The sequence below is a fragment of the Choloepus didactylus genome, chromosome 10 (genome assembly GCF_015220235.1).
Source record: "Choloepus didactylus isolate mChoDid1 chromosome 10, mChoDid1.pri, whole genome shotgun sequence".
Lineage (NCBI taxonomy): Eukaryota > Metazoa > Chordata > Mammalia > Pilosa > Megalonychidae > Choloepus > Choloepus didactylus.
In genome coordinates, this window is record NC_051316.1 from 52,912,233 (window position 1) to 52,933,672 (window position 21,440).

The window sequence follows — 21,440 nt, forward strand, 5'->3', positions numbered from 1 at the left end:
GGATAATCTCCTTATTTTATGGCCAACAGATTAATTACATCTGCAAAATCTCTTCACTGCAGTACCTAGTTAAGTATTTGATTGAATAACAAGGGGCTGAGAATCTTGGGCAGCCATCTTAGGATTCTGCCTGTCATACATATTGCACACTTATTTAGTGCTGGTGACATTTGAAACCAGATCTGCCCATGCTCACATGTAGAATTAAGGGTTCACAGTGCATTTGCATGTGTCAGACACTGTCCTACAGGAGCCTTGGAACAAGTTCTGAAAATGATACCGTCGGTCAGTTGAGGGTGGTGTGTGGAGTCCATGCAGATTATTGCAATCAGTAAAGGGGATGTGTGCCCCCATCTGCTGCAAGCATGGAAGTGTCTGATGACTTCCATCCCTCCATCTAGCACAGCTGATTTTGGAGATGGCATATCTCACAGTAGGGGTGATAATACTGCCAAAAAGAGAATACATTTCATACTGGGCAAACAGCCTGCTCCCAGCCTTTCTCAAATTCCTGTGTAGCAATGCTATTCCTTGGGCAGAAGCCATTCCATGCTTCTTGCCAGTACATCTTACTTACCATTGAGCTCCTGCAGTCCCTGCCTCATTGGATTAGCCTCTAGTTGGTCCAGCTACTCCCGGAACAGTTTGATGAGAGAGATTCCAGTATATTTGGGCTTGGTTTTTCTGTTTGGCCTGTCTGCTCCCCTTTGCTAACAGATAGGCTGCTCTGAATTACAACAGCAGTTGTTCAATAGGACTAGTGACTATTTTAAGCTAATATTCCTGTGACCTTGGGGACCATGGTAGAATCTCTACCTACATGTCACCTGTCAGGCCCTACTTCTCCTTTTAACATCTTCAGTTGCATTCTGTGCAAACACCAGCCAGCTTCCCTCCATCATGATGATTTTACCATATTCATCAAAACAGTTGTTAAGAGGTGGGAGGAAACTAGGTATTGCAACTTGACATGCTGATTGGGAAATAGCAAAGAAGGACTGGCTGAAATCCAGCCTGCCCTCATAGGGCAGCTAAACTGCGTGGTTTTGTTTTTCACTCTTCCTGGTGACATTTGACCTTTACCTATAAGATAGCCTGACCCCCCTGACCCCTCCCCCTCTGAGTGCTGACTTTAGGTCAGCACCTATTGATGAGTGTTGGCACTTGAACCCTCTCCCTCTCTTCCTGGCCCTTCTCTCCTGGTCCTTCCGATGCCAGTGGTACTGGATGTGGACCCTGTACTGCTGAGACGTTTTTGTTGGTTCCACTGGGTAGGTGATGGTGCTCTCAGGAGGTTAGTATGGTACAGCAGTTGGGAGAATTTCTTTCTGACCCAAGTTGGCTCCTAACCAGCTGTATGACATTAAATAAATCATATCTCCACACTTTGGTGGAGGTGAGAGAGATGCCAAAGAAATGTAGAGACTTCTCATTGCCTCCTCTAGCCTTCCATTCTGATATATTTGCAGTATAAGATTGGTTTGTCAGCTTGAGTGTTTTGTTTTGTTTTTTAAACATCCCAGCTGTTTCTGATACTTGAGTTTCTCTGAGATGTCAGGGCATTCTTTATGAATAAAAGAGCTTTGCATACAGAAATATTCTGATTTATTTATTATAATTTCTCTGGTGCATTTTGAGAAATGGTAGTTGAAGGTAGGTGAACTTATGGAAATCACAGGTCAACTTGAAGACAAGATAATGAACCAGCCTAGCAACACCGCATTTGGCTCTCTGAACACCCTATTATGGTGGGTGTGATGGGGCTGCTGCTGGATTCACTGAGGGCCATCTGGGCCACTGATCTCAGTCTTTGGAGCAAACAGTGCTACACATGTAGGGGAATGGTAGGAGGCGGTGCCTCTTCCTGCTGCATCCAGGAATCATAGGACGTCTGCAGTCTTTACAGTCTTCAGAAAAGAATGTTGGTAGGGACTGTATATTTTTGAAATGGTGTCTGGCTTCATTTAACTTCAGGTCATGACAACCAATCTCAGGCTCTTTTAAGTGGTATGATCATTTGGCCCTTGGACGTTCTCACATGCTCTTCTTTTGGTTCCTTACTCTTTGGGGACCTTCCTGCTATTTTATTTATTAGGCAGTTAAAGGCATTGTGCCTATGACCTGAAAGGTTTGAAGGACTTACAAAAATGTTTGCAAGAAATTGGGGAAAAAATACCAGCTCAAAATTATACAAAGAAAAGAACAAAAATCATTAAATATTCCACAAAAGGAAATCTTTTCAAACTTAGTATGACATTGAGAACAATATAAGTGAGGGTTTCTTTCATTACAAGAATTTCCGAAAACACAGTGATTGCCAAGTAATCATAGATAACCATAAATTAAATGAGTTACTGGTCACCAAGTAATTTTTTAAAGGCAAAATTGTAAAAAGCCTTTTAGAAGTTTGGGATATGGAGACATATTACTATACCTGGTTAAATATGCTGTCATTAAGGGGCCCAGAAAGTAAAACTATTCCAAGCTCTCTGCTTGTCGGTAGATATGTGGCATTGGGTGGGTCTTCGATCCCTTTGATTCTTGATTTCCTCATCTATAAAATGGAAAATATCTGCCTTACATCCACCTTGTTACTGGGAGAATTATTAAACATAATGGCTGTAATAAATATTTGGGCTTCTTTTTGGTCATTCGGTTCTTGGTGAAGATTCAAAGCAGTCTTCCACCTGACGGGTTAATATCAGTGTAAGATACAGAATCTGTCTTTACATCTAGTGCTTTACTTCAGCTAGAAAACCAGAAAAGCTGTAGCACCTGTGTGTGATTTGAGGTCAAACTGCCCCATGACAAATGTTACAGAGTTAAAAAGAGGGCCCACAAGCAGCTAAGAAGGTCAACCATGTTCCATCATGGTGTGCCAGATCTATCCTTTCAGGGTGAAGTGAAAAGGCTGGCTGACCTGAGGTAAACCCTAGAGCTGCTATCTACAGCAAACCAAATTGAGTCATAAAGACCTGCTTCCTTACCTCTCCCACCAAGAAAGAAAATAGCAAGCTCTAGTTTGCAATCCTGACATTTTGTGTATCAATCTACTTTTCTGGTAGCCAGTCTTGTCTGTTAGTGCACAGAACATCATGCCAGATAAGCCTCAGTTTCTGTGTTGGATCTTCCATGGAAGGCCCAGTCTTGAGCAAGTTACTCAACTTTTTGACCCCCAGTTTCCTCATTAGGATGTGAGTAAAACGTACTGCAGAATGCCTAATGTGTTAGGTATTCAGAAACTGTGTGTTGGGATTTGGAAGCCATTTTAACTTAGAAGAGTCCTATGGCTTTGAATTGGCTAGAAAGAAGTCAGTTGAAAATAAGAAACTGAACAAATTGACTCAAGCAAATGAATGTATTGGCTCATGTAACTAAAGAGTCTAATGTGCATTTGGCTTTAGCGTATATATCTAGATCCAGGGGTTCAAGCAATGTTATTAGAACTCAGATCACTCTGATCTCTCAGCTCTGCTTTCTTCTGTGTCAACTTTTGTACTGGGTTGAATAGTGCCCTCCCTCCACCCCATTCATGTCCACCTGGAACCTGTGAATGTGACCATATTTGGAAACACAGTCTTTGCAGTTGCAATCAGATTAAGATGAGGTTATACTGGACTAGGGCATGTCCTAAATCCAGTATGCTTAATGTCCTTCTAAGAAGAGGTAAATTTGGACACACACTGACCCAGAGGAGAATGCCCTGTGAAGCTGGAGGCAAACATTGGAGTGCCAAGGAGGAGGAACATGGAGTTGATTCTTCCCTTGAGACTTCAGAGGGGAGCATGGTGCTGCTGACACCTTGATTTCAGACTTTTATATTCTCCAGAACTGTGAAAGAATAAAGTTCTGTTGTTTTAAAACACCCAATTTGTGGCAATTTTTAGTATTCTGTTCTCTCAGCAACCCCAAAGACTGAGAGATTCTTACATAGTACTTACAAAAAAAAAAAAAAAAAAAAAAAAGTCCCAGGATTGCATCTTCAGTACTGACTCCAGAATGCTCTGATTGACCCAGTCTGGGTCCTGGTCTCATCCCTGGGACCTGGGGGTAGAGTGGTAGTGATTTCAGCCTCATGCAAGTTGTGTGGACTAAGAGGAAAGGATGAGGTAATTTCTGGGGAAATAAGAATGTTTTTACAAAAAAGAAAATAGATGCTGGGCAGGCAGAAACAGCAGTAGTTCACTGTAGACAGCATTTCCTAATACCCTGAATATTCTCAAAGGAATGTCCCACAATGCTTTCCACCATCTTTAATGACCATAAAGAATCTTCCAGCATTATGTTATAGAAGTGGTTGGACAAGGGTGAGCTCAGTTCACAAATGATGCCTGACAAAGGCAAAAAAATCACTGAATCCGGAAGGCAAAAATTAACATATAGCAAATTAACATTTAGCAAAAGTTTATCAGTTTAAACTTCTGGCTGACCACTTGCAGTGTTAGACACTCCAGGGTTCTGTTCCCCCACAGAATCTTTGAACAACTAGCAAAAACTGGCAGAGCTATCTTACTCAGAACTCCAGAAAAGTTGAAGGGTTGCATAACTGGGAGAGTGCCAAATCAAAAAAACAACTTAAAAATGGTAGGAGAAGCTTGTGGTACCCTAGCTTGTACCTCCTCCACCCCGTACCTGTGCTGTTGGCACTGCCCTCTGCTCATTGTGGGTCCTGGCCATGTTCCAGAGGGAGCAGGGTAACCTCTATCTGCATAGTTGGGTGCCAGTCTATTGGGCAGCAGTCTGAAGGATGAGCCAGAACGCTCATCTCTGGCTCTCACCCCTTAGAACTTGCCCTGAAGGCAGAAGCAGCTTTCAGACAGCTAAAGCAGTATAAGATACAGTTAAGTCAAAGTGGCCTGGGGCAAAGGGCTATCAACTTCAAGACATACAGTAGAGAACCCTGGAGTGGGGGGTGGGGCGATATTTCATACGGAGTAGAGTAAAGGGGCCATTCAGTTTCTTGTAATGCGAAAATCCTAGGGCCAGAAGCACACAACCAGGACAAAACTCAGAAACCTGCATTTTCACCTCTGATCTTGGTAGGAGGGCTAAATTCTGAAGGAGAGTACCAGCCAATATAGAGCCAATTTGTCTGACAAACACCATACAAGATGTATTTTTACTAGTTCCTGGCACTCAAAGAAATCTTTAGCTGGACACAAACTTAAGGAGCTGTCAACTCAGGGACTGAATTCCAGAGTTAACACATTAAAATATGAAATAAAATGTACAGTGTGCAACAAAAGATTACAAGACAAACAAGGAAACAGGAAATGATGGCCCAGCTAAAGAAACAAGATAAAAAACCAGAAACCATCAATGAAGAAGGCCAGACTTTGGACATACTAAACAGTTTAAAGAATTATCTTCATTATGCTCGAGAAAAAGGAAAGCCAGAGGAAGAACTAGAGGATATCAGAAAAACAATGAATGAGCAATATGAAAATCTCTATTATAGTTAAAAATTTTTAAAAGGAACCAAACAGTGACTATGTGATTGTGAAAACCTTGGGGTTCACACTCCTTTTATCCAGTGTATGAACAAATGAATAGAAAAATGGGGACAAAAATTAAATGAATAATGGGAGGATGGGGAATGGGATGTTTTGGGTGTCCTTTTTTCACTTTAGTTTTTATTCTTTTTTGGGGGGGAGTAATGAAAATGTTCAACCTTTGATTGTGGTGATGAATGCACAGCAGCAATATGAGGGTACTTTGAACAATTGATTGTACATGTTGGATGATTGTATGGTATATGAATATATCTCAGTAAAATTTTAAAAAAATATTTTTCAAAAAGGAACCAAAAAGAAAGACTGGAGAGGAAGAGCACAATAACTGAAATTAAAAATTCCCTAGGGGGTTTCAACAGCAGATTAGAGCTGGCAGAAGAAAAAAATCATTAAACTTGAAGATAAAGCAATTGAAATGATTCCATTTCTTCCTGAGGAGCAGAAAGAAAAAAGAATGAAAACAAGTAGTCACAGCCTGAGATCTGTGGGACACCAAGCATACCAATATATGCATATGGGAGTCCTAGAAAGAGAAGAAAGAGGGGCAGAGGAATATTCAAAGAAACAATTGCAGAAAGCTTCCCAATTTTAACGAAAGACATGAATATTCATATTCAAGAAGCCCAGTGAACCTCAAACAGGATAAACTTGAAGAGAATCATGCCCAGACACTTAGAGTAAAACTGTTAACTGCCAAGAACAAGGAGAGAGTTCCAGAAATTGCAAGAGAAATGCAATGTGTTGAGTTCAAGGGAGCCCCGATAAGATTAAGGGCTGATTTCGTATCATAAACCAGGTTGGCAAGAAGGCAGAAGGATGAAATGGTTGAAGTGCTGAAAGAAAAAAGTGCCAGCCAAGAATTTTGTGTCTGGCAAGATTATCTTTTAGAAATGAGGGAGAGATGAAGACATTCCTGATTAAACAAAAGCTGAGGAAATTTCTCACCACTAGACGTACAGGCAGTGCAAAAGGGAGTTCTTTGTACTAAAAGGAAAAGACACTAGAGGGTTGAAGCAACATAAAGAAATAAAGATCAGTTAAAGGTAACCATATGGGTAATTGTAAATGCAGTACTATTGCATTGTATATTTGGTATGTAAGTCTACTTTATTCTTCTTACAGGTTCTAAAGTGCAAATGCATAAAAAGTAACAATAGATCAATGAATTTGGACATACAGCGTATAAAGATATAATTTGTAACTAGTACAACAAACAGGTGGAGGGTCAGAGGGGTATAGGAAAAGTTATGCTATTGAAGTTAAGTTGGTATCAGATCAAATACAATTTTTATAGATTTAGGATGTTAAATTTAAGCCTCATGGTAACAACAAAGAAAATATGTGAAAATTACGTACAGAGGGAAATGAGAAGAAACTCAATATGATACAGTACAAAAAAATCAAATAAATATGAAAGCAGGCATTAATGGAAGAACTGAAGAACAAAAAAGGTATAAGACTTACAAACCCAAATAGCAAATTGGCAGAAGAAGGTTGTGCATTATTAGTAGTGACTTTAAATGTAAATGGATAAAACTCTCCAGTCAAAAAGCAGAAATCAGCAGAATGGAGCATGACTCAACTATATGCTGTTTGCAAGAGATGAACCTTAAATTCAAATCTCTGGAAAATAAGTTTTGTGGCTTATCAGAAAGTTAATAATAGAATTACCATGTAACTCCACAATCCTATTTCTAGGTATATATTCCAAAGAATTGAAAGCAGGGACTCAAAACAGATATCTGCACACTGATGTTCATAGCAGCAGCATCTACAACTGCCAAAAGATGGAAGCAACCCAGTGTCCTTCAACAGACAAATGGATAAACAAAATGTGGTTTATGCATACAATGAAATAATATTCAGCTGTAAAAAGGAATGAAGTTCTGATGCATGCCACAACATGTATGAACCTTGAAGACATCATGTTGCATGAAATAAGCCAGACACAAAAGGACAAATATTGTATAATATCACTTATATGAAGTAATTGGAATATGCAAATTCATAAAGTCAGAAACTAGAATACAAGTTACCAGGGGCTAGCGTGGGGATAGGAAATGGAGAGTTAATACTTAATGGGTACAGAGTTTCTGTTTGGGGTTTTGGCAAAGTTTTGGTAATTAATGGTGGTGACAGTAGCCCAACATTGTGAATGTAATTAACATGACTGAATTGTATATTTGAAAGTGGTTAAAATGGGAAATTTTAGGTTGCATATATGTTATCAGAATAAAAATTTTTAAAAACTACAGAACTACAACACAAAGAATGAATAATATAATTATAATAACATTGTTTCAGCATTTGTAACAAAGTTACCACACTAATGCAAAATACTAATAGGAAAAAGTGTGTGTGTAAGTCAGGGTTATGGTAACCATACTTTTCGCATGATTTTTCTGTAGGCCTACAACTTCTCTAATCAAGAGAGAGAGAGAGAAAGTTTATCAGTTTAACCAGTGGCATTCCTGGGCTTGAAAGGGGAGTAATACCCAGGATAATAACACAGTGAGAGAAGTGGCAGCGACCAATTCCAGATGTGGGAGCAGCTTGTGGGTTGTGGGCCAGCGAGGAGTAGGGGCCTGCCTAGTGGCCAGAGGGAGTTCCCCGGGCAGTCCCTCGAAGCTCTCCTTCCTGGCTCTGCCTTTCCCAGTCTCTACAAAGACAGATTCAGGAGTAAGTGAGGAAGATCTAGATTTATTTTCCCATCCTAGGAAGATATGAATTAAAATGATACAACAGTGGTAAAGAGTTACCTCTGAAAGGTTAATGGGGATTTATATCAAACTAATGACAGGGTGAGTGGGACAGGGTGGGAATGTGATAGGTGTTTCTCTAATATCCAAATAATTTGTAATATTTTGTTTTTATAATTATATATACACACTGTCTTCACATACACACAAATATATTTGTATATGTATGTTTTTTATATTAAGAATCTCAGTTACAACTCCTGTAATATCACACTAACTCCAAAGCAGCCCCCCTTCTGACCCCAAGTAAACATTAGAGATCTACTCTGTCCCACTTTTCTGCAGCCCTCCTCAGAAAACAAAACAAAAACGAAGTCAGTCTACACATGACTTAGTTGTGATGTGGCGAGGCCTGTGGAAGGAGGTGCCATAAATGAAGGGGAATCATGTGGCAGAATCCTGTGGTAATCCTGGACAAGTGACCTAGGCCACCATTCCTGCCTTCCTTCCAGGGCTGGAGGCAGGACTCTGGACCAGAGCACTGAGCTCGGTCTTCAAATTAGAGTCACTTGGTCCCAATGTAGTGCTTCCCAGAGAATGTTCCATGATACCCTAGCATCATATGGTGCTTTCCCTGAAAAAGGCTTAATGATCAGACAGGTTTAGAAAATGCTGCAGTCTCCATCCCATGCTTGGAGAGTCACAGTGTACATTAATATAGCAAAAGCCCCAAGAAATCCTGCAGTTAAAACTGTTTGAAAAACTACCCCCACCTCCTCCCTCCCACAAAAAAAAGAAAGAAAAAAGAAAAAGATAAAAAGTATTAACATCACTTAGTGCTCTTATTCTGCAGGGCCTTGTAGAGGCTCAAAGACTCAAAGTTGGGCACTTAGCCCATGTCTTGGTGATGAGTCAGGGAGAAACCATTGGGGAGGGACACCAGGGAGAAATGGAAGGTTCCTTGCAGTCCTGTGGTTGACCATATTCTTTGTCCAAGCCTGAGCTCCATCACACTCCTGAATTTCCAGAGAACTCTGACCCAGGGACCTCCTGCCAGCAGTTATCACGAAGATGTAAAGACACTATCCTCACAAGGCAATGGAACTGGTGCTTCGAGTTGAAGAGGTCTTAGACTTTTTAAATGGACCTTCCGAAAGACTCTTGCACTTAAAACAAGCCCCAAACTTGAATCATTGCCAGCCCTGCTCCTCTGTTGATGGGCTTTCCAGAAAAGAGCCTGCCCTGATACTCTCTGAATGTATTTAAAATGTAGAACTTACATAGTTGCTTTTAAAAGCTGTTGGTCCTATATATCCAGGATAAACTTGCAGCTCTCAATAAGCTCAGTCAGTGCTGTTTGCAATCCTGAGTTTTGCCTTAGGGAGTTCAGAAGGTGAAATAGCAGCCAAGGTTCAATCAGAGCCCCAAATATGGCCAAGGTTAGGAAATAACTAAGAAAACTTGAAATCATTTCAAGTCCACCAGAAGAAGAAGGGTGCAAAAAGAATGCGTGGTGAGTATCTTTGTTAACAAATCTAAGTGAACAGCTTTGGCCAAGCAAGGGGGTGCTGCAGAAGAAACAAAAGTGTGCCAGCTGATCCAGCCCCTAAGGCACTGTCCTACTTGTCTTATCTGTTTGCCAGGAATCCGTGTGCCCCCAGAGGACTGCCTGAACACTGAACACATAATATGACATTTTTGTTTCTTGTTTTGTAAATGTTCAGATCTGCTATTATGAATAAAACACAAATTCATTTTAAAGCATTACTGAATTCAGACTTATTTCAGTAGGTGCTTTCTAAATCAACATATTCTACCATTATGTAGAAAATAGGTCTGTGAAAATTTTAGATGTTTGAAAGAGGTCCTTCTACTTTCTTGAAAAAGTTGGAATGACCATATATAATTATTTTCTCCCCAGTAGTAATCTCATGGATTACCAATCTTGGCAATGTGATTATTCTGGAAGGGTCCAGAAGGCTTTAATTTCTTGGTACAACCCTTGACTGTCTGTCTGTTTTGGGAAGAGGAGTGTTAGGGGAAAGTAGCAGGGAGAGTGGAGGTCATTCTCAATCATCATTCAAAGAAATGACAATCCATTCAGTGTCACTGATCTGATACTAGAATGACTGGCCACCCTGGGCCATAATATACCAACTACTTGGTCCTTTCTGACCTCTTTGTGGTGGCTGTGATACCCCCTTCCCACAGACTGGCTCTTCATGAGGTAACCAGTGGTGGCTGTGCTGAGGATGCTTGCGTGATGAGGCAGGAGCTGGTAGGGTTGTAAACACCCAAGGATTGCTGCAAATAGACTGTTAATATGGGCTGCAGTTGTCCAGGGATATTCCGGGGGGAAGGGCCTGTCCTTGCACCCCAAACTGCAAAGTTGAACTCCCAGTTACACTTGCCAGTTCATTCATTGTCTCTAAGCATTGGGCAAGGCGGGTATCTACATTCTCATCCATGGATTCTCAATGGAAAGTGGGGAGAGGAGAGCATGCCTCCCTGGGAAGACTATCAGCATCATTTATTATTCTCTCCATCCCCCAGAAACTACAGGCACCCGCCTGCTTCCATCCTCAATTGTGCTATGTTTTTCCTAAGGATTGTGTAGTGTCCACACATACAGAGGGGACAATGTCTTAATACTCAGGTAGACTGAGGTAGATAAAAGTATGAGAGCCACATTTTTAGGGAAACAATGTGATTTTCAACTGCAAAAATCACCTCTATGGGAGCTTCTCTGGTTTTAAACTACCTTCCATATGCTAATAACCCCAAAGCATCTCTGACCAGATCTCTTTAACTGCTCCAGACTTATAAAACCAATTTCCTCCCCTTGGGTGCCCCACAGGCTTGGGAAGCTTAAATGTCTAAAACAGAACTCATCGTCTTGTTTCCACACTGCTCCTCAGCCTGTATTTCTTCTCTTGGTGAATAGTAGCTTGATTCAGAAATCTTGACTATTTATTTTATTTATTTATAAAGAAGATATGCTGTGAGACCTAGGGGTGACCTTTTGTTCCACCCTCTTTTCCCATGTTCTGTCCTCTCTTAGTCTTCAGTCATATTAACTTTATCTCTTCAGTAGCTCTCACTATTGTCCTCTCCCCTTATCCATAGTTATTTCTTTAATCATTAATTTAGGCATTCCCATTCTCCTGATTGGTTTCTCTAACTCCAGCCTTACTCCTCCAATCCATCCTTCACTCTGTTCTCCAGATATACCTCAGTAAAACACAAATCCTACTAGGCCTCTTCCCTATTAAAAAGGCTTCACTGTAAAGGAGACTAGGGAATTTATATAACAAGTTCTGAAAGTCTTCATAGCTGTTGATGGGTTTAATTCCCTTGCTAGAAATTTATCTTAAGGAAATAATTAGATGTTTGAACAAAGGTTTGAGTACAAGGATAGTCAACAGGAATAATCTAACCATTCAATATTAAGAAATTGGTCAGTTCAATTATTTTTTTTTTTTTTTTTTTTTTGGTATCTTTTTTTTTTTTTTTTTTTTTTTTTTAAATCATCATTTTATTGAGATATATTCACATACCACGCAGTCATACAAAACAAATTGTACTTTCGATTGTTTACAGTACCATTACATAGTTGTACATTCATCACCTAAATCAATCCCTGACACCTTCATTAGCACACACACAAAAATAACAAGAATAATAATTAGAGTGAAACAGAGCAATTGAAGTAAAAAAGAACACTGGGTACCTTTGTCTGTTTGTTTCCTTCCCCTACTTTTCTACACATCCATCCATAAACTAGACAACGTGGTGTTTGGTCCTTATGGCTTTCCCAATCCCATTGTCACCCCTCATAAGCTACATTTTTATACAACTGTCTTCGAGATTCATGGGTTCTGGGTTGTAGTTTGATAGTTTCAGGTATCCACCACCAGCTACCCCAATTCTTTAGAACCTAAAAAGGGTTGTCTAAAGTGTGCATAAGAGTGCCCACCAGAGTGACCTCTTGGCTCCTTTTGGAATCTCTCTGCCACTGAAGCTTATTTCATTTCCTTTCACATCCCCCTTTTGGTCAAGAAGATGTTCTCCGTCCCACGGTGCCAGGTCTACATTCCTCCCTGGGAGTCATATTCCACGTTGCCAGGGAGATTCACTTCCCTGGGTGTCTGATCCCACGTAGGGGGGAGGGCAGTGATTTCACCTTTCAAGTTGGCTTAGCCAGAGAGAGAGGGCCACATCTGAGCAACAAAGAGGCATTCAGGAGGAGACTCTTAGGCACAAATACAGGGAGGCCTAGCCTCTCCTTTGCAGCAACCGTCTTCCCAAGGGTAAAACTTATGGTAGAGGGCTCAACCCATCAAACCACCAGTCCCCTATGTCTGTGGTCATGTTAGCAACCATGGAGGTGGGGTAGGCGAATACCCCTGCATTCTCCACAGGCTCCTCAAGGGGGCACTACATCTTTTTTTTTTTTTTTTTCCCCTTGTTTGTCTTTTTTCTTTTTTTTTTTTTTTTTTTTTTTTTTTTTAACTTTCCCTTCTTTTTTCAAATCACCTGTATGAAAAAAAAAGTTAAAAAGAAAACAAACATACAATAAAAGAGCATTTCAAAGAGACCATAGCAAGGGAGTAAGAAAAAGACAACTAACCTAAGATAACTGCTTAACTTCCAACATGTTCCTACTTTACCCCAAGAAAGTTACATAACATAGCAACATTTCAGTGAACTTGTTCCTACTACAACCATCAGAAATTAACAGACCATAGTCATTTCTGGGCATCCCCAGAACGTTAAATAGCTTATCTGTTCTTCCTGGATTATTGTTCCCCCTTCCTTAATTGCTCTCTACTGCTAGTTCCCCTACATTCTACATTATAAACCATTTGTTTTACATTTTTCAAAGTTCACATTAGTGGTAGCATATAATATTTCTCTTTTTGTGCCTGGCTTATTTCGCTCAGCATTATGTCTTCAAGGTTCATCCATGTTGTCATATGTTTCACCAGATCGTTCCTTCTTACTGCCGCGTAGTATTCCATCGTGTGTATATACCACATTTTATTTATCCACTCATCTGTTGAAGGACATTTGGGTTGTTTCCATCTCTTGGCAATTGTGAATAATGCTGCTATGAACATTGGCGTGCAGATATCTGTTCGTGTCACTGCTTTCCGATCTTCCGGGTATATACCGAGGAGTGCAATCGCTGGATCGAATGGTAGCTCTATATCTAGTTTTCTAAGGAACTGCCAGACTGACTTCCAGAGTGGCTGAACCATTATACAGTCCCACCAACAATGAATAAGAGTTCCAATTTCTCCACATCCCCTCCAGCATTTGTAGTTTCCTGTTTGTTTAATGGCAGCCATTCTAACCGGTGTTAGATGGTATCTCATTGTGGTCTTAATTTGCATCTCTCTAATAGCTAGTGAAGCTGAACATTTTTTCATGTGTTTCTTGGTCATTTGTATTTCCTCTTCAGAGAACTGTCTTTTCATATCTTTTGCCCATTTTATAATTGGGCTGTCTGTACTATTGTCATTGAGTTGTAGGATTTCTTTGTATATGCAAGATATCAGTCTTTTGTCAGATACATGGTTTCCAAAAATTTTTTCCCATTGAGTTGGCTGGCTCTTTACCTTTTTGAGAAATTCCTTTGAGGTGCAGAAACTTCTAAGCTTGAGGAGTTCCCATTTATCTATTTTCTCTTTTGTTGCTTGTGCTTTGGGTGTAAAGTCTAGGAAGTGGCCTCCTAATACAAGGTCTTGAAGATGTTTTCCTACATTATCTTCTAGGAGTTTTATGGTACTTTCTTTTATATTGAGATCTTTGGTCCATTTTGAGTTAATTTTTGTGTGGGGGTGAGGTAGGGGTCCTCTTTCATTCTTTTGGATATGGATATCCAACTCTCCCAGCCCCATTTGTTGAAAAGACCATTATGGCTCAGTTCGGTGACTTTGGGGGCCTTATCAAAGATCAGTCGGCCATAGATCTGAGGGTCTATCTCTGAATTCTCAATTCGATTCCATTGATCTATATGTCTATCTTTGTGCCAGTACCATGCTGTCTTGGCAACTGTGACTTTATAATAAGCTTCAAAGTCAGGGAGTGTAAGTCCTCCCACTTCGTTTTTCTTTTTTAGAGTGTCTTTAGCAATTCGAGGCATCTTCCCTTTCCAAATAAATTTGATAACTAGCTTTTCCAAGTCTGCAAAGTAGGTTGTTGGAATTTTGATTGGGATTGCATTGAATCTGTAGATGAGTTTGGGTAGAATTGACATCTTAATGACATTTAGCCTTCCTATCCATGAACATGGGATATTTTTCCATCTTTTAAGGTCCCCTTCTATTTCTTTTAGTAGAGTTATGTAGTTTTCTTTGTATAGGACTTTTACATCTTTGGTTAAGTTGATTCCTAGGTACTTGATTTTTTTAGTTGCTATTGAAAATGGTATCTTTTTCTTGAGTGTCTCTTCAGTTTGTTCATTTCTAGCATATAGAAACATTACTGACTTATGTGCATTAATCTTGTATCCCGCTACTTTGCTAAATTTGTTTATTAGCTCTAGTAGGTGTATCGTTGATTTCTCAGGGTTTTCTAGATATAAGATCATATCATCTGCAAACAATGACAGTTTTACTTCTTCTTTTCCAATTTGGATGCCTTTTATTTCTTTGTCTTGCCGGATTGCCCTGGCTAGCACTTCCAGCACAATGTTGAATAACAGTGGTGACAGCGGGCATCATTGTCTTGTTCCTGATCTTAGAGGGAAGGCTTTCAGTCTCTCACCATTGAGTACTATGCTGGCTGTGGGTTTTTCATATATGCTCTTTATCATGTTGAGGAAGTTTCCTTCAATTCCTACCTTTTGAAGTGTTTTTATCAAAAAGGGATGTTGGATTTTGTCAAATGCTTTTTCAGCATCTATTGAGATGATCAATTGATTTTTCCCTTTCGAGTTTTTAATGTGTTGTAATACATTGATTGTTTTTCTGATGTTGAACCATCCTTGCATGCCTGGAATGAACCCCACTTGGTCATGGTGTATGATTTTTTTAATGTGTCTTTGGATTCGATTTGCAAGTATTTTGTTGAGGATTTTTGCATCTATATTCATTAGGGAGATTGGCCGGTAGTTTTCCTTTTTTGTAGCATCTTTGCCTGGTTTTGGTATTAGATTGATGTTAGCTTCATAAAATGAGTTAGGTAGTGTTCCATTTTTTTCAATGTTTTGAAAGAGTTTGAGTAAGATTGGTGTCAGTTCTTTCTGGAAAGTTTGGTAGAATTCCCCTGTGAAGCCATCTGGCCCTGGGCATTTATTTGTGGGAAGATTTTGATGACTGATTGGATCTCTTTGCTTGTGATGGGTTGGTTGAGGTCTTCTATTTCTTCTCTGGTCAGTCTAGGTTGTTCATATGTTTCCAGGAAATTGTCCATTTCTTCTACATTATCCAGTTTGTTGCCATACAGTTGTTCATAATATCCTCTTATAATTTTTTTAATTTCTTCAGGATCTGCAGTTATGTCACCTTTTTCATTCATTATTTTGTTTATATGGGTCTTCTCTCTTTTTGATTTTGTCAGTCTAGCTAGGGGCTTGTCAATCTTGTTGATCTTCTCAAAGAACCAACTTTTGGTGATATTTATCCTTTCTATTGTTTTTTTGTTCTCTATGTCATTTATTTCTGCTTTAATCCTTGTTATTTCTTTTCTTCTACTTGGTTTAGGATTGGTTTGCTGTTCATTTTCTAGCTTCTTCAGTTGATCCATTAGTTCTTTGATTTTGGCTCTTTCTTCCTTTTTAATATATGCGTTTAGTGCTATAAATTTCCCCCTTAGCACTGCTTTTGCTGCATCCCATAGGTTTTGGTATGTTGTGTTCTCATTTTCATTCGTCTCTATATATTTAGCAATTTCTCTTTCTATTTCTTCTTTAACCCACTGATTGTTTAGGAGTGTGTTGTTTAACCTCCAGGTATTTGTGAATTTTCTAAGTCTCTGATGGTTATTGACTTCTAATTGTATTCCATTGTGGTCAGAGAATGTGCTTTGAATAATTTCAATCTTTTTAAATTTATTGAGGCTTGTTTTATGTCCCAGCATATGATCTATTCTGGAGAAAGTTCCGTGAGCACTAGAAAAGTATGTGTATCCTGGTGATTTGGGATGTAATGTCCTGTAGATGTCTGTTAAATCTAATTCATTTATCAGATTGTTTAGGTTTTCAATTTCCTTATTGGTCTTCTGTCTGGTTGATCTATCTATAGGAGAGAGTGATGTGTTGAAGTCTCCCACAATTATTGTGGAAACATCAATTGCTTCCTTTAGTTTTGCCAATGTTTCTCTCATGTATTTTGTGGCACCTTGATTGGGTGCATAGACATTTACGATTGTTATTTCTTCTTGCTGAATTGCCCCTTTTATTAGTATGTAGTGGCCTTCTTTGTCTCTCAAAACATCCCTGCATTTGAAGTCTATTTTATCTGAGATTAATATTGCTACACCTGCTTTCTTTTGGCTGTAGCTTGCATGAAATATTTTTTTCCATCCTTTCACTTTCAATTTCTTTGTGTCCCTGTGTCTAAGATGAGTCTCTTGTATGCAACATATTGATGGTTCATTTTTTTGATCCATTCTGCGAATCTATATCTTTTAATTGGGGAGTTTAATCCATTTACATTCAACGTTAAAACCGTGAAGGCATTTCTTGAATCGGCCATCTTATCCTTTGGATTATGTTTGCCATATTTTTCCCTCTCTCTATTAATATCCTTTATTGTACCCATACCGAATCTCTTTAGTACTGAACCTTTCTCCAAGTCTCTCTGTCCTGTCTTTGTTTCTCTGTCTGTAGGGCTCCCTTTAGTATCTCCAGTAGGGCAGGTCTCTTGTTAGCAAATTCTCTCAGCATTTCTTTGTCTGTGAAAAATTTAAGCTCTCCCTCAAATTTGAAGGAGAGCTTTGCTGGATAAAGTATTCTTGGCTGGAAATTCCTCTCTCTCAGAATTTTAAATATATCGTGCCATTGCCTTCTCGCCTCCATGGTGGCTGCTGAGTAGTCACTACTTAGTCTTATGCTGTTTCCTTTGTATGTGGTGAATTGCTTTTCTCTTGCTGCTTTCAGAACTTGCTCCTTCTCTTCTATGTTTGACAGTGTGATCAGTATATGTCTCGGAGTGGGTTTTTTTTGGATTTATTCTATTTGGAGTTCGCTGAGCATTTATGATTTGTGTATTTATGTTGTTTAGAAGATTTGGGAAGTTTTCCCCAACAATTTCTTTGAATACTCTTCCTAGACCTTTACCCTTTTCTTCCCCTTCTGGGACACCAATGAGTCTTATATTCGGACGCTTCATATTATCTATCATATCCCTGAGGTCCATTTCGAGTTTTTCAATTTTTTTCCCCATTCTTTCTTTTATGCTTTCATTTTCCATTCTGTCATCTTCCAGGTCACTGATTCGTTGTTCAACTTCCTCTAGTCTTGTACTATGAGTGTCCAGAATCTTTTTAATTTGGTCAACAGTTTCTTTAATTTCCATAAGATCATCCATTTTTTTATTTAGTCTTGCAATGTCTTCTTTATGCTCTTCTAGGGTCTTCTTGATTTCCTTCATATCCCGTACTAGGGTCTCATTGTTCATCTTTAGTTCTTTGAGTAGCTGCTCTAGGTGTGTCTCTTCTGGTCTTTTGATTTGGGTGCTTGGGCTTGGGTTATCCATATCGTCTGGTTTTTTCATATGCTTTATAATTTTCTGTTGCTTTTGGCCTCGTGGCATTTGCTGTCCTTGATAGGGTTCTTTTAGGGTTTGTAGACCAGTTGAAGTCCTTATCTCTAATTTATCAGATCTACAGCTTCGTGGAGTACACTTTCTCTAACTAACCAGCAGGTGGCGTCCACGAGCCACCTGTTCTCCATAAGCCAGATCTCCCCTGCTTAGCCTTTTTGGTGAGTGGGGGAGTGAGTCTTGTGGGGCCCAATTGGTGTCCCAAGCTTGCGTGTGTAGTTGGTGTTGCCTGCCCTGTATGTGGGGCGTGTTTCTGGGCAGTCGGGGAGGGGGGGGTGGCCCTAACAATCAAATCTCCCTGATGATCCTAGAGTTTTAAAGCTACTGCAATACTCTAATCCTTCAGTTCAGTCCTGCCACAGTTTGTCTCTGCCACTGACCCACAAGTCTTTGGTATTGGCGTATGGCTCCTGAGACTTGCAAGTGGGCCCCTCTTCCAGGCTGTGCACCCCGGGTCCTCTGTTGAGGGATGACTGTGCTATGTCACAGGTGAGTGCCGTCCCCCCAGGGCAGTTCTGGGCTGCTGGGCTGTGTTGGGAGGCTCCCAGTCTGCTCAAATGATGGCTGAATGGGGCTCTGTTAATTCACACTGCTCCCCCTTCCCAGCTCTGGGACATTCAGCTGAGGTTGCAGGGAAGGCTAATGTCCACGCCCAGTTTTGTGGTGTGTGCCTGTTATTTGAAGCACTTCCGTCACACTGGGTTGTCTGGGGCAGCTCTGGGCTATGGGGCTGGCGATGGGCAGGAGTGTTTCCTGTCCACCAGGATGGTGGCTGTGAGCGGACACCCCCCTTTTCTTGGGAAGTTGTGTTGTTTAGTGAATTTTCTCAGCCACTGGATTATTGCCTTTTGTCTCAGAGCTCTCTTATTTCTGCTCTTGACTTGACGTGCCCAAATTTCAATTCTTTGAAGCTTTCTGTATTGAGCTTCTTAGAGTAATTGTTTTAGAAAAAGCAAAAAGGATTTAAAAAAAAAAAAAAAAAAACGGCCCTCCTCAGAGATCTAATGGGTTATTGAAATGCTAATAGACAAAGCAACCAGGGCCATTAAGGAAAGGTGCCCTGGGCAGAGAGATCAGCCTTGCTTCGGGATTTGCATATGCGCCTCAAGGCCTGATCTCCGCCCTTCCCCTTTCTGTGTTCACCAGAACTCCAAAAATCCTCTGCTTTTACTTTGGAGCTTCTCGTGTTGTTTTCCTTCTATGCCCGTCTCCTCTCTGCTGGGCTGGCTGCTCTCAGAGTCTCTGGTGTCTGGCCTCAGTCTATCTATGGTTGGAGTTTGAATCAGTAGAATGAGTTTCCGATGAGAGCAGCCACTGCAATTCTCCCTTCTCCTTCCTGGAGCTGACAGCCCCTCCTCCCCCGGGACTGAGTCTGGCAGGGAGGGGCGCGGGTCCCCTGGCCGCAAAAACTTACAGATTTCGCTGATCTCAGCAGTTCCACGTTTTCATGAGTGTTGTATGAAGTATGCCCAAAGACAGATTGCTCTGTGGTGTCCAGTCCACGCAGTTCCTGGCTTTTTACCTACTTTCCTGGAGGAGTAACTAAAACATACAGCTCACCAGTCTGCCATCTTGCCCCGCCTCCTGGTCAGTTCAATTATAGGGCATTCACCTGATATGATCCTTTATAGCCATTCTATATCATGATTCACAGAGAATTTAAGCATATATCATGTTTTGGACCAGCAATGTCCTTCTCTGGATCCCAGTGAACCCTGGGCATACCTTTCATAGAGCATCATGGCATTCATCTCACTGTATTTACTTCTTGCTTTTTCCCCATTGGATTATAAGGTCCTCAAAGAGACCACATTGTATTTGTCTTTTTGTCCCTGGGCAATGCTGGTGCATGGTATGGTATGGGAGTAGGTTGTCTTTAAGGATAATTCCAGCTTCAAGATTTGACATATCCACACTTTCAAGTGACTTTCAAAAATGAAAGCAGTGGAAAACAAACTAACAAACAAACGAAATTATACACATACAAAAATAACAGCAGGATTTTATTTGTCTCCTCCATGACAATTTCCATGAAATAACCATCTCTTACGGTCTTGGCGATACCAACCTTTCTCAGGCTGGTAAAGAACCCTGGTGTGGTGTGATCCTATCTCACAGCTCACTCATCTTCCCTACACCCAGATATCCACAGAGGTTTCCAAAACCTGAGGGCTCACGCCAGGCTCTGAGGTGAGCCAAAAGGAGAGTGAGGGCTGGGCAGGGCTCTGAGATGTCGGCAGGGTTGGGGTGAGGTGGGAGGGAGGAGGGATGAGGCTGCTGCCTCACCTGAGTGAGGCTGGAGTGTCCTCAGGTTGTGAGGAGGAGCCTGACTCGGATTCCGTAACCAAAACCTGTCTGGGCTGAAGGACAAACACAGTCTGATGCGCTCCTTGGCACTGACCTCACTTGTACATTAAATCAATAAATGCTAGTTTAATGTAGCTGTTGCTAGGAAACTAAATGGATCAAATACATGATATCTCCCAGGGGGAGGATTTTTGTTCTGTTCTATTTTTCTAAAGCCACAACTTGTTCCTTCAGGTTATTCTTTTTCAGTAGGAAAGTGGATTCTCACTCCCGCTCTATACTTTGATGAGGTTTGAAAATGCACTCAGGAGCTGCTCACTCAGCAGCTGCTCTACAATTAGTTGGAGAGCCAGTAGTGTCCAGGTCAGGCAGTCCACCCAATAGGTAGAGTGAGGAGTTAGCCAATGATGGAGGAGATTATGATCTTTTCAGCAGAAAAATTCTAGAGGGAAAATACTTGAGTAATAACTAGCTAACCTGCTGATATGTCTTACGGCTGGTTGAAACTCCATTTCTAGCTGAACCATGTAGCTCTTAGCATGGTACCTTTCATTCTGCACTGATAACTTGTCAAATCCCATCTTCTATTAGTTTTTGGAAGAGAACAGGTGACCAAGATAGGGTCTTCTCTCATGTATGTCTCTCCTAAGGACACAGATGCCAAGTTTTGTGCTTGCTTCACTTCTTGCCCAGCCTTCCTCTACCCTTCCTTTCCTGCTGTGGGCTGACCGTCCCATTAGTTGGTGGAAGAAGGAGTGAAAAGAGATGGATAGTTCCTCTGCTTTCCAGCACGGCTGTTGACCATAATACACAGACAAAAGCCAGGAGTGGGGCCTAGGATGCCAGCTGTTGGGTGCCTGCCTTGTTGCTGGCTTTGCCAAAGCATGTGGTTCTCATTGTTTTCCTGCCCCTGCTGTGCATTCTCATGAATGCCATCTTCCTCAGATGTCTGTGAAGCACTTGGAAACTGGGCTCTAAACTCAAGTCCACTAGTGTTGGCAGTGAGCTGCCTAACAGAATTTCCATCTAGGTTTCCAATTTCCTTAGAGCAAAAGGAAAACAGAGTGACTGGGGCATATCCTACATTTTGCCTCTCTGTGAGACTAAATTTTAAGTACATAGCTTGCTTACAGTTTCAGAGTTAACATTTA